At 37.8% G+C, this 13904-nt stretch overlaps 1 protein-coding gene across 3 annotated transcripts in view; it reads right to left on the minus strand.

Annotated features, from left to right (window-relative positions):
• Positions 1 to 13904, minus strand: part of SEMA3C (semaphorin 3C) — a 127967-nt gene that overhangs the window by 73421 nt on the left and 40642 nt on the right. The gene's annotated exons all lie outside the window — the stretch shown is intronic.

Genomic DNA, 13904 nt, shown 5'->3' on the forward strand with positions numbered 1-13904 from the left:
ATCATATAATTAATGCAGTTTTTCTCCTCCAGTTTTGTTTTCTTTTCTCCAGCTCCTTAACAAGGCAAAGGTCTATGCTTTCAGTTGGCATGAGCATGTGTATCAACTGAGATAACAGACCATGTGAAAGTGTGAACTATGGTACACTTCCAAACATTGATTAACGTTTATTTTTGTTTCAATTACAAAATGCAGTTGCTAAAATACATTTTTTGTGCTGTGCCTTGGCCTCCAAATTACTCATAGTCTGCAAAATTCTGCTTCAAGGGGCTAATATTAAAAATCCACTGAGTTGTTTAGATATGATATTTTAAAATCTTTGACACAGCTATTTATAACCATTGTATTAATTTAATTAAAATAAGGTCTCTTAATAACATTAATTAATAGAGGTAGTGTGGGGATGTGTGCCTAACAAGCTGTTTGAACTGTTTTTTCTGCTGTGATGATACTGTTACTCAGGAGACATTAGTACTTGGCTAGATTTAATTGAACAAAGGAATCTATGTCAATAACCATGGGAGAAACATTCTAATCAGAAAGTATTAAACATGCTTGCTTCTGTACTAAAAATAAATAAATAAATATACAAGAGACATAAAGTAACTGCTGATGATTAAGTTATGAGGATATAAAAAACGTGCATTACCATTATGGAATAGCCAAAATATGAAAATATTCACAGAACCTCCTCTCTTTTGCTGCATGTCAAGGTAAAAAGCACTTAATTATTGCGGCTGTGTATGTCAGAATACCATGCTGCAATGAGGGATATGTTATTTCTGATGCCATTTCATCACACGGCAGACAATGTTCTAAAACCTTTTGTCTGACTATCAGTTCATTAAGCCGACACATTTTTGCCTACATCTTGCCTCTAAAATTATAGTGAGCAGCTGCTGACAACCAATTGACTTGGCTTTTAACTGGCATTACCCAAGCTTCTCTTACTGAAACCCCACACATTTTTGGTGACAAGGACCTATTAAATTAACTTGAGTTCTGCTACTGGCCAGCTGAAAACTGGGGTGAATCATTTCAATTTTTCTATTTCTCCATCTGGCTTTGTTCTATCTTGCTTATTTAGATTGTAAACTCCTCAAGATGGGGCCACAGACAGCTTCTGAACCTCTGTGTAGATGGGCAGGGACAGAATATTACATAATTTCAGTTTATTGCAATATCAATAAACCCAAATTTTATAGTGGCTTATAAACATTGGAAGTGGATTCATACGAATGCCCATTCGATTTTTTATTACTTTTTCAACCGTGCTTTTTGGCTGAAAGATTTTCAGCTCCTAATTTACATTTTTAACAGCTTCAGAGCAATATTTGTATTGGAAACTTTCTCTCAGGTTTCCTTCTGTCTGCTTCACTTTGTTGGGAGATCCAGGATAAATACATTATCATTGCTATTGAGTCACTCAACCACATTTAACAACTCAAACTAAAGCCAAAGCAACTGTGGCCACTAGGAGTATGAAAAAATCTAAGCATCATCTTCTGGAGCAAATAATCAGGCAGAAAACACACAGTAAAGTGATATAGAACTATTGCCTTCGAATATTAAACAAGACAGGTCAGTAGAGGGTCAAAAATACTTTGTATGGCAGCACAAACCACTCACCACTTTTGCAATCAAAGGGATTCACAAGATTGCACTGAAAGATTGGTGCCTGTATTTGCAATAGGAGGAGGCTAAAAGATTGAAATGAAACAGGAACATTTAAGGAATTCTAACAGGGTACAAGAACGAAAATATGGGGAGAATTTAATTTGCTACAGTTCTGATATGGTTTGCTCCAGTAAAATATTAAGCCCTTTGACTTTAGTGAAAACACTCAAATTCTGCTAGGACTTTTCAAGAATGCAAGCTAAGGATCTTTTGAGCTCTGTAGAAACAGTTTTTAATTTTAGGTAAAAAAGAAAGCAAAGAAAGACAATCGCATATGAGCTAAAGGAAAGAAAATAATCAAAATAAAGGAAAATATTTTGTTAGTTATTACAAATGGGAATAGTGGAATCAGTGTTTTAAAATACACAGCTGTATCTTACTGAAATATATGAAGCTAAATTTTAGCTGGAATTTGTAAATAAACACAGAGCTGCCACAATCAGTATTGATGTCCCAGCAGAGGAAATAATCAACAGGAAATTAGAGGGTAATGTGAAGAAAACAAAAAGAGGATAAAATAGTATTCTAGCAATAAGATTGCAAAGGCAATTGAAAATTGGCTTGCACACTGTTTTCTTCTTCCTGAATTTAAGAACAGCAATTTTCAAAAGTCCTTCTAGGTTAAGGAAACAAAGATGGATAATGGAAGGATACTCTTCAAACACCCAAGATGCTAATATATCTATCTGATAATTCACTGTCAGACAGAATTAATTTACTTCAGATTCAAAGCAAAATTGCAACTCTTAGTGCAACACAAGCGTAAGGCAATCTGCTAAAACCAGTTGCACTTTTGTAAATAAGTCAACCAAGAGAAATCAGAAATATAACGAATGAACGTGATCTGCCATAAGGCATTCAAGCCAGTAACTGGGAAGAGTACTTACTGTAAAGCCCACTTTTATGTCCTGTAAGATCAAGTGTGGCATCTTGGCCTCTCCTTGAGCAAAAGGAAATAGGCTATACGCTGCAGTGCCAGGATTTCTTCTCAGATCATCATTGCAGCTTGCTTCCTCTGAAGCCTTTACAATGTCCTTGGAGGGACCAAATACTCTGGCTGCATACTTGCATGGGTAGCAAATAAAGAGCACATACTTCAGGACAAATATGCAGAACCCCATACTTTAAACAGCCATTTATTGCTTAACTAAAAGTAACAATGGTTGGAAACACAATCTCTTTGTTTCTTCTCATGGGTTCAAATTAAGCTGTGCAGTGACCAGGACATTTCATGAGATTCAGTCCAAAAAGATGCAAATTTTACTGTCCTAAGAGGACAGATCAGTCCTGTCAAACCTGTCAGAAGGAAGTTGGCTTTTTTAAAGCCCACACTAATACACTTCACTCCCAGAATCCTACATTACAGAAAATTGATCTAAGACATCACTCAGCCCATCTGCCTCTCCTATCTCCTAAACATGCTCCCCTTGTGTTTTAATGGTATATATTTCACTTGGTTCACAATTACTAATAATAATATTTGAGGAGTAAGGGAAAGCTTGATGTGGGCCAAAAGAAGTATATTTTCTCTTGTAAGCTTAAAGAAGAAAACTCACCTAAACACAGATATTTCAGACAGAACTAAGCATGCAATCTAGCAACCCAGCTTTTAGGTAAGGGCAGCCTCCAAGTACAGCACATGATATGGCAAAGTCTTGTTACTTTTACGTCTTGTCACTGACATAGAAGTCCACTGACGGGCTCTTAAATTTTGTGACTTGTTTTTCATGTGATATTTGTTAGTTCTACTATACTTAATGTGCTGAATGTATATGAAGCTGTTTGTTATTTCTGTTTCCTATTAGCATTAAAATGCTATTACAACACATAAACTCATCACCACCCTGAAAACAAAAACGACAGGGGAAAATAGGAACAAAAGATAACTCTGATGAATATCCAGAAAGAAACAAAGTTCTAAAGTTTCCTAAAAAAAAGATGTATTTTGGTCATGTATGTATGTCTTGGCAAGTTGTCCCAAATATAAAATGTAAGGGCTTTGGCCCAGAAAGTAGAATAATTTTTGGAACAGCCACAGACATATCCACTAGCAGAGATGTGCTTCAAAGAAAATTCAGAGAATGAAGAAGCATGTATCTTTGCCCCAGTGTGCTCACAAGTAAGCAGCAGGATACACTGGTCTCCAGTTAACCCTGCCATCCTCTTTCACATCATCAAAGAAAGGTACAAATTTTCATTACTCTCATAAATACCACTGCCTCATGGAATATTACACAGGTCAAAAGTTCAGAGGAGTAATTTTTTTACAAACAAACACACTTGGCAGAGAAAGAGAAGGAGAAATCTGAATAGCAAGACAAATTCAATCATTTTTGCCAAACATTGGCCTACACCGATAGGAATGAGAGGAAGTGTGACTAAATCTGACTCAAGACTATTTCTGCTAAAGGAGATGAGGAGATGAAGATTTAAGGAAACAAAGTTACTGTTACTGCAAAGATCATACAGCCACCCTGGAAAAGAGCAAATTATTTTTGTTTTATAATGAAAACAAAATAGATGACTCAATCTCTGTGAAATAAAGCAGTAAAACTTTCCTTATTCCTCCAGTCACTAAGATTCAAATAAATTAGGCAACGTCTTCCTTAAAATCGTACTGTAAACATTAATTTCCACTATTCTTCTATGGTCCAAACAGAAGAGCTGAACTCACATGGGAAATGTGGTAGCACCTCTGGTTTGTTCAAAAGTGGTTTGATATTTCCTGAAGTTCTGTAATTTTCAGAGCTCATTTTCCAGAATCTTTTCTCTGACACAAACTGAAACATGATTTTAGACACAGAGTCAATTAGCAACGCTGAGTCTTAGACAGGGCTTGATCCAAGCCCATTAGAGACCTCCCAAGTTTCTGTGCCTGAACACTTCAGGCTCCACACATAGGGTCATGTGAATGGTTACATCCCCCACATCAGGGCACTTGCAGAGGACAGGCAGGCCATGCTGGCCAAGGGCTGAAGCCAAGGACTTTTGCAAGGGAGCGTGCTTTCCAGAATGTGTTCCTGAGCCCTTCCTGGTATGCAGTACCCATGTGTGTCTCTGATCCACAATTTCATTTTCCTGCAGCAGTACAGTCCTGGCAAACACATTGTTCCAGAAGCAGAAGAAAGCCATGATGGGGAAGGAACTGATGTGTGGGTTACCGTATGAATTAATCTTCTGTATAAAGCATGATTTATCAGGTATAGTATTAGTGTCAGTCAAAAAACTTTACAGATAAAATAAAAATGCAATAGAAAAATTTGTTTTCATAAATTCATAGAATGGTTTGGGTTGGAAGAGACTGTAAACACCACCTAGTTCCATTATATAATTCCTGCCATGGGCAGGGACACCTTCCCCTATACCAGGTTGCTCAAGGCCTCATCCAGCCTGGCCCTGAACACCTCGAGAGAGGGGACATTCATGACTTCCTTGGGCAACCTGTTTCAGTGTCTCACCACCCTCACTGTAGAGAATTTCTTCCTAAATTCCAGTCTAAATCTGCCCTCCTCAAGCTTCAATCCATTCCCTCTCATCCTACCATTACAAGCCTTTGTAAAAAGTCCCTCCCTGGATTTCTTGCCAAGCCTACATTTGTACTTGGGACAGCCTCAATGCAGGTGTAGAACCTATTGAAAAAGTCTGGGAGACAGCGAGTCAATGTATGCTTTGTCAAACAAGGTGACCCTAATGCTAGGCAGAAGTCTGAGAAAGGACTCAGTACAGATGGAATGTAAGTCAGCCTTCAGACTTCTTGTGTTTATCAGCAGCAAACTAAATCGGCTTTATTGAGGCTCTCCCCATTGGTTTAACTGACTAAGCAGTAAAAACAGGCCACATAATAATGAGAGTGTAGATAATGTCTCCCAGCACAAATGTTTTGAAGCTTCACTTGTTGCCTAATGCTGCATAAGGAAATCATAAATACTAGTTAGAAATATATAGGTCTTTATTGACTCGTAAGACATTTGTATCTGTTACAGGTAAGGATTAAGATGTATATAGCTAGACCTGCAGACTAAATAATAGTAGGTTTAATTAATTTGCTAAAGCCAGCTTTCTAAGTACAACAATCCTATTCATCCAAGCTGACTGAATACCAATAATTACCTAACGGTAAACCTAGCTATGAGACAAAGCAAGTATTCAGATAGCAAAAGTTACATGTAGCAATTAGTTAATACAGTAAAGCTAATAAAGTAAGTGTTTGTAGAGAAAAAAAGTGATAGAAAATGGTATCTAAAAAATAATAGGTATGATACAATTATTGCATTTCATAGTTATGGAATGGCTTAGGTTGGAAGGGATCTCAGAGATCATCTACTCCAACCACCCTGCCTTGGGCCAGGACACCTCTCAACTAGATTCAGCTGCTTGAGGCCTCATCTAACTTGGCTTTGAATACCCCCAGGGATGAGGCATCCACAACCTCCCTGGACAAGCATGTTGGCTATCAAAATGATTTCCTCCTCCTTTCAGGGAAGCACACTGCCTCACACATGGTATCCAGGAAGAGCTCTGATCCTGCTTGCTACATACATCCAGGAAAAAAGGAATGAAACTGACTTGCTTAATTTTTAGAGGTTTGCATCTTCAGAAGGAATGGCCTACTTGTCCAGACTGAAGCACCTTTCTGTGAGCAAATTAGCTGCTTCAGCATGAAATTCAGTATTCTTTCTTTTGAACTTCACTTAGAAAAAGAATAGGATATGAATTATTCATATGAATGCTCTTCATTTATGCTTAGTAGGTTACATAAGGAAATCTGATGGAAGGCAAGAAATTGGACCGTAGTCTTAAGAAAAAAAAGCTTGGTGCTAATTTCTTACATGCCATTTTGAGTATTAGATTTACAAGTTTAGTTCATGTATACAAAGTGCCTTAAAAATAATAACTAACATTTATGTTGCAGCAGGTAATAAAAGAATAACATGCAGTAACACTGCCTCAAGAATCCCAAACCACTTTTAATTAAGTCTTAAAATATAACCCAGAAAACAGCATACACAGTATAGAGAACACATCTCTACACAACCAGCTCCAGGTTATAGGGAAGAGCTGTTTCACACCATGTAGCAAAGAGCACTCAAGCTTGCGGGTAAGAATAAAAGTGAGTGCTGAAGCCAGACAAAGATGCAAGTAGTAGGTTGAACATGAAAGTCAGATGTTTATACTTTACACAGCTATATAAGGTCTCGCATTCTGAGTCTTCAGACTCTAGTAATTTGAATTCTATTTATCATCTCACCTGAAGGATAGCACCTCCAATAGCACAAAGCCATCCAAATTTATTTTGCCTTTAGGATGAATTTAGGACATGATAGCTCCTGAATCAGCAGCCAAATTCCTGCGGCAGCTGGGTGTGCCATGGTGCACATCCATCTCCAATTAACTCCACAGCCTCAAGAGCTGGCAAAATCCTTGTGAAAAGCAGATAGGTGCAAAATGTAGGTGGAACAGTGTCCCAATCTATCTGTAATGCACATTAATTTGCTAAGCATGAAAAACTACACTGTGCACTATTTACAGTTACAACCCTAACAAAGCCATGATTTGACATTGAAGACAGAGTTCGGTGGTTTTTGACTATCTGCATGGAAAGTTGTCAGTAATGCTAGTTTATACTTCATGTCATCCTTTGCCTATCCAGATCTAGATACATAAAGATACCCAGAATAGAAAACCTTGGCTAGTGCTCTCAGCAGTACTTGCCAAGGCTGAAAATAAGCATTACAGTGATAAATCTTCATAATGAACACTAATTATCTGGTGAAATATGTAGGAAAACATGTATGATACAAATAAGCAAAAGGAACTTGTTTGCTTCATTGGCTTTAATCCCCAGAAAGGAAACTACATATGAAAACAAAAATGCTTTCCATGTCATTGGATCAATTCTAACATGCTAATACTCTGGACACTCAAAATTTTCCTCATGTGTTCTTTTCTACTGCTTAGATTTGTAAGAGGTACATCTAGCCCAAAGTGTATATTTATATGCTGACAGTGCAGCAGATTATCAGTAAACACAACTTTGGGAAAAATAAATGGTAAAACCTGGACACATGGACACAGATTTCTGTCTTTGGCATGTTTTGTAACCATTAACAAATATCTGCTGCTTCTCACAGTCAAAATAAAAGTGGAATCCTCAGAAAGTCAGAGGCTTGGATATTTGAAAAGGGTTTTTATGCCTTTTAAATGTCATAGATCAATAGAAGAAAGCCCAATCATCATCCTTGATAAATGTCATGTCCTTGAAAACCTTTTCAAACCATCTTTTGGAAACAATGATGACAGAGAAGTAGCACATTTGTGAATAAAAATTCACTGCTTGAGAATTTGAACCAAAATAGCATGTTAAGCCTTCATAGCTACTAAGCACAGAGAACCCACAATAATCTTGGGAATATTTTTGTTTTCTCTGTGTCAAAAAAAAAAAAAGGAGAAAAAGAAAAAAGACAAGCAACAAACAGAAACTCCACAAACAAGCTAAGAAGTCTATTGTACACTTGACTGCACTGCGAATCTGTTCTGTATTTGTGTGCTAACTTCTTTAAAACTTAACCAACATTGAGGAATGCTGAATGATTTAATGGTCATGTGGGTTTCTTCTGTATAGAACTGGCCACAGCAGTGTTGCCTGGCATAAAATCAAGTATAATATGCTCCTATAGAAATAGGGAATGTAATCATCACCTGCCAGTCCTCACTGACAGTCACAATACTTGTTAATTAGATACATAGAAAAGGTCAAGGAAGGAGGCATTGGAAATGAGGTTCCTGTGGTGAGGTCCTACATGGAACTCGGTTTGACCAAAACAACTTACATCTGGACAAAATTATCACTTATATTGCAGATTCTTTGAACTCTGAGATAGTGACCAAAGTGGCTTGGATGCAGATATATGTATATTTGTATATATAAACACAGCCACACACGACTCAGAAAGGCTGCCAACCGAGTTTTCTGTAGGCCCAGTCCTAAGACATGTGAGAATCTGTGTCACACCTGTTAATGTTACACTTGGTACTCCAACACCAGGCAGAAAAAAACAAAGGCAGCACATAACACGATTAAGTGGAAGATGGATACGTGGAAAAAAAAAAAGAAAAGGAAAAAAGGACACTCATCTCCAAGGGCACATTAGGCGGTGAAGAGAATTGAGCTTTCAGATGTAAAACACATGGCTAAGGCTTGTAATTTACAATACAAGAGTCTAAAAATGTAAAGAATCTCATTATACCAGCCAGGTTAAACATTTAGATTCCACCATGGAAAATTATTCTGTTGCGAGCTTTCTTCAAAGCTTTGACTTCTGTTAACTCTTCTATCCTCATCTTGTCTTGGAATTGTCAGGACTGCATACATCAAGTGAAAGAAAAGATTTAAGTATATTCTCAAAGCTGTTTTCCACTATTCATTCTCCCACTGCTCCCATTTGCTAGTTGAGAAGGCCTAGAACTTCAATTAAATGCTAAATATAAAAGACTATGTCTTCAGTATAGGTGGAATAAAGCCAGAACAATGTAACATTGCTGCAAAACTGGCATCACTTCATAGTAACTCTATATAACTTTCTAAATCTAAAATTTAGGTTTGCAACCAGCAAAAGACTCACTGTTAAAATGCTTGAACACATTTGTTGCTCCCATAAAAGTGTGCAAAGGAAGGACATATGTGACATGTGCTCAGATTTCTTGTTTTTGTACCCTTTCTTCAAAATATTCTTGCAAAATATGCCACCACCAGCATGATGCCAAGTGCCTTAAGAGTCACACTGGGCTTACTTCACAGGACTACAATGATCCTATCATGGTGGCATTGACATGCAGCCATGTCCAAACAGCTGCTAAGGAGATGACAGGATACCATCTGTCAGGAAAAACCATGCCCAGCTGCTGTCTAATCTGAAGCTTACTTTGCTGACATAATGCAGATGGCCAAAAAAAAAAAAAAAAAAAAGCTTCTTTACCAGGTTAGTTAACCAAGTAACAAAATTTCAATGTTATAATAACAAAAGCCATTGTACAGCTCTAAGGAGGCCAGAAGAAAATGGTGTTCACACCATGGCACAGCAGAAGGCAGTACAACCCACCAGACAGGAGATGAAAGATAACAAGATAGTAAAAGACCTGACAGTCTTTGCTGTAAGGCTGCTAACACTCTCTGCCAGGATAATTTCTTCTGGGCAGACAAATTATATTTGTCCTCTAAGTTCACAGAATCACAGAATGCTATAGTTTGGAAGGGAAGTCCATCCCCCCTGCCAGAGAAGAATCACCGAGAGCAGGTCACACAGGAACACATCCAGGTGGGTTTTGACTGCCTCCAGTGAAGAAGACTCCACAATCTCTCTGGGCAGCCTGTTCCAATGCTCTGTCACCCTCCTCCTCTAAGGATACCCCATAACACAGCAGCATATCAAGGACCTCTGAGCAAGAAAAAAACAACAGTGGTCTCTCTATCCAGGTAGCTGTCAGCAGGCACCTCTAGTTTTGGCCCACCACATGAGAGAAAAACATCTCACACAAAAAATTAAGAGAAAACATTCCCATAGGCATTTTCATCACTCAGGTGAGCATGAAAAGGGGTTTGGGTTTCTGGAAATCATCTTTCTCCCTCTATCAAATGGAATTTAATTTTATTCATTGCATTGCCTATTAAGGAAATTGATAGCACATCTAAGGACCTCTATAAGCACAGTTAACTGACATTTGCAAGACCACTGCTTTTCTTTGCAATACTTCCAAGAAAAAAAATATGTTTGCTGTAAGTACAAAGATGCTAAAGTATCTCTTTCAAGATGTTTATGGCTTTACACTACTATGAACTTGTTTTCTTTTTGATTCACATTGCATGCCTGCTGATTGCTGCAATGTGAGAAGCGTGAGAGGAATTTCCCATCTAAAAAGGTTTAGCAATACAACTCACTTTCAGTAAAATTTGTCTCATCAGGCCATAATTGCTTCTGAGAGCCGCACCCTCTTTTATTTTCAGTAAAAAAAGATAATGTCATTCCATATTCCAAGCATATAGTGTACTACATTTCACAAATATGTACGGCCCTGTAGGCTCTGCCAAAATTCATAGAATAAAAAAGGAAGCAATACCAAATGTGGAAAAGGAACTCTGTTTTAATCGTGTACTTAGTTTACAATTAGCAAATGCAGTAATTCCATTTAAGGTTACAAACTGAAGATGCAGAACGCATAAGGAAGAGTGCAGCTAGTAAAAAAGCTGGACGAGTAATGTCTTCTTATCATGCTTTTTTCATTTTTTATAAAAAGAGGTTCAAAATGAAAAGGAATGCAAGGACAGCATCAAAATAGTTGATTAACAATAAGTAACTATGCTCTCTCTACCTGCTGTTTTGGTAGGATTATATGAAATACTAAGTAAATAAACTGCAAATTGTCCCTCTCTTCCAATACACTCTGCATAGCTATTGTGCATGAGTGTACAAAAATTTACATCATTAGTGACTCTAAAGTGAAGGTTTATGAGCTGGAATTTCCTTTAGATATTTATGTAAAGCATAATTATATACACCTTACGATGAAAGCAAACAATGGAAATGAAGTCTTGATTATGAACTCTCTGTGGACTATGCTGACTCAGAATTTGCATTACCAAATCCTTGTGGAAGTGATTTAGACTGAGTCCAAGGATATACACTAAAAATGCTGTTTTGTTCTGTCTGACATGCCTATAGTTACCATAATACCTGTCCAATCTGTGTCTTTATTGTTATAGTATATCTGTGATGTAGCATCTATACTGATCCACTGCTGGGGAATTACTTACAATACTAATGTGTAAGCTGTTACTGGAAAGTTGTTAGGCAGTAGGGAGGTGAACTTCCATCTGCAGGTGGCATTGCAGCTGCTTGTCCAACTTTCTGACAAAACATATCCAGGCAAAATTTGCAGAAAAGTACTTTTGCTTCTTTAAACACCAAAACCTTCATTGGGGTATGAAGCATTTAGAGAATAGAGATGGTGATGTATTGCACTTGTGGCTGTGTCTAAAGAGTAATAATGTAGGCTCCCTTGAACGTGGATAATTGAGATGTCTAATCTCTGCTTCAGTTTACCTATTGGATAATGTCCCCTGCAACGCTCTTGATGCTTCTTTCTCTAAAAAACATTATTAGTATGCCAATTACTGTTATTGCTGCTACCCATTCAAGATTTTGAGTCAGCAGAACAGATCAGAATATCTTATAACCAACCATTGCAATGAAATTCTTTACATACTTTGATAATATCTGCTGGCTAAATCTTTGTAATACATTGGTTCACCATTCTTTATAGAAACTAGAAAACTTTCAGCTACTAGGGAGAAAAATCTATTTTATCTTTTCCAAAACAGTGGTTTCCTTCAGAAGTTAAATACAAAAAAGTAAAATATACAATAAAATTTCCACTATGTTTTTCATAAAAGTTAGAACTATTGCTTCATTCATATAGTAAATGCATGCTGCTAGTGCTTCTAGTCTCAGTGAAGGCTCCCCTTTCTTTTCTGACACTGCTGTACTAACAAGAAAATCTCCTGTAAGTGAGAAACCACACCACCCACCCAGCATTCGGGACAGCAAAGTCCAGACAGTACTCGTTGTTGTCTCCACAATATCCCAAACACAGGAGTGAAAAGCTGCCAGTAGCCAGCTTTTTTTTTCCCTCCTTCTTTCTTCCCCCCCGCCCCCCCTGTGTTTTAGAAAGCAGCAGCAGCTCCAAGAACAACTCTCTGGCAGGGTGCTGTACATGCTAACTTGGGAACTAATGTCTGATTCTAATCCAAACCAGCAGGCTGTGAAGAAACTATAGTCTCTCAAGTGCAGCAAGCATTTCTCCTCCCACACCAATCTACTGGGACACTGCGTCATCAAAGATTTTATTGTCTCAGCAGGTGGGGGTTATGTACCTCACAGATACTAATGTTTTCAATTACAAGTCAAACATGATGCACTGTTTTGTAAAGGGATAATTTTCTGTTAAATGGTATGAGAAGCATCCTGAGTTACAGAGCTATATCAAGTCATTTAGACAGCAGAGGGGTCAGCATAGCAGAGGCACATCTACAGTCACAGGTATATGTTAGGAAGATTTCCTCCTATAGCTATAGAGCAGAACAGTTATGCACACAAGTGTTAAAAACATAACTGATACAAACCCATCATAATTAAAACAATTATGAATCCTTAAGGCCATTGCTGCCCTACTGTAAACTGGCTTCAAACACTTGCACAAACACTTGCACAACCAGAGGATCAGCTCTGTGTCAGCACATGCCTGTTGTATCATCTCCTTCCACATTCTGCATTGCTGCCAAGTAATTTTCCTTTCTAAATTTATGCTGACTTTTAAATAATATGTACACAGCACATAGTATTCATACATAGACTTTGTATATAAACTTTTGTGCATTATCTCTGCATCATAGAAGACCTCTCCTAACCTATCTCTACGAGTGCAGTATGCACAATGTCGTTACACTTTGATGCTTATGCTGGTTTTCAAAGATAACCCATCTCGAAGTGCAGGGACTGTACCCTCTTCCATTTCCAGCGCAACAACCAGTTCTGATATAACATAGGAATCTTTAATTATTGATAGAGAAACATGTTTTCCTGAAGCATAGGAGAGGAATGAGATACCTAAAATGATGCTGCTTAAACAGCTGAGCATTCTCAATAGGAAAGCTCCTGGGTTACATAGCTTCTCCCATTCCCTCCATGAGTAACTTCAGTTTAGCATCTACATTTGGAATTGCAAACCTAGATCAGAGCTTCTCTGTATTTCAGTGCTTTTTAGGAGTGACTCTCAGTTCTAGTGATGCATCCCAGAACCAAACTGCATGAAAGACTCATAACATCATCAGAACTTAGGTGTTTAGAGTAGCTATAGCAGTTTCAGACAGATAAATATGCTCCTCCTAGTCCTCTAATATTTAATCATGGAAATATTAAGTGATTTTACAGCTGGAATTCCACCAGAATGCAGATAACTGTGTACATCCAGCGCAGTAAGTATTCATCATTCCTTGTGGGAGTAGCTGATAAAAAATGGTTAGGGGCAAGTGGATTTGGCATACATGAGGGAAAGACTGACCTTCACAAAAATGTGATTGATGGGAGAAAAAAATATGCACTTGGAGCTTACGCTGGGTATGCTTCCCCTTTCTGCAGACCCAGCAGTGTTTTTAAGTCACTAATGTTTTAACC

Source organism: Melanerpes formicivorus, unplaced genomic scaffold (assembly GCF_026170545.1).
Source record: "Melanerpes formicivorus ecotype bairdi unplaced genomic scaffold, bMelFor1.0.p_v2 SCAF_3, whole genome shotgun sequence".
Lineage (NCBI taxonomy): Eukaryota > Metazoa > Chordata > Aves > Piciformes > Picidae > Melanerpes > Melanerpes formicivorus.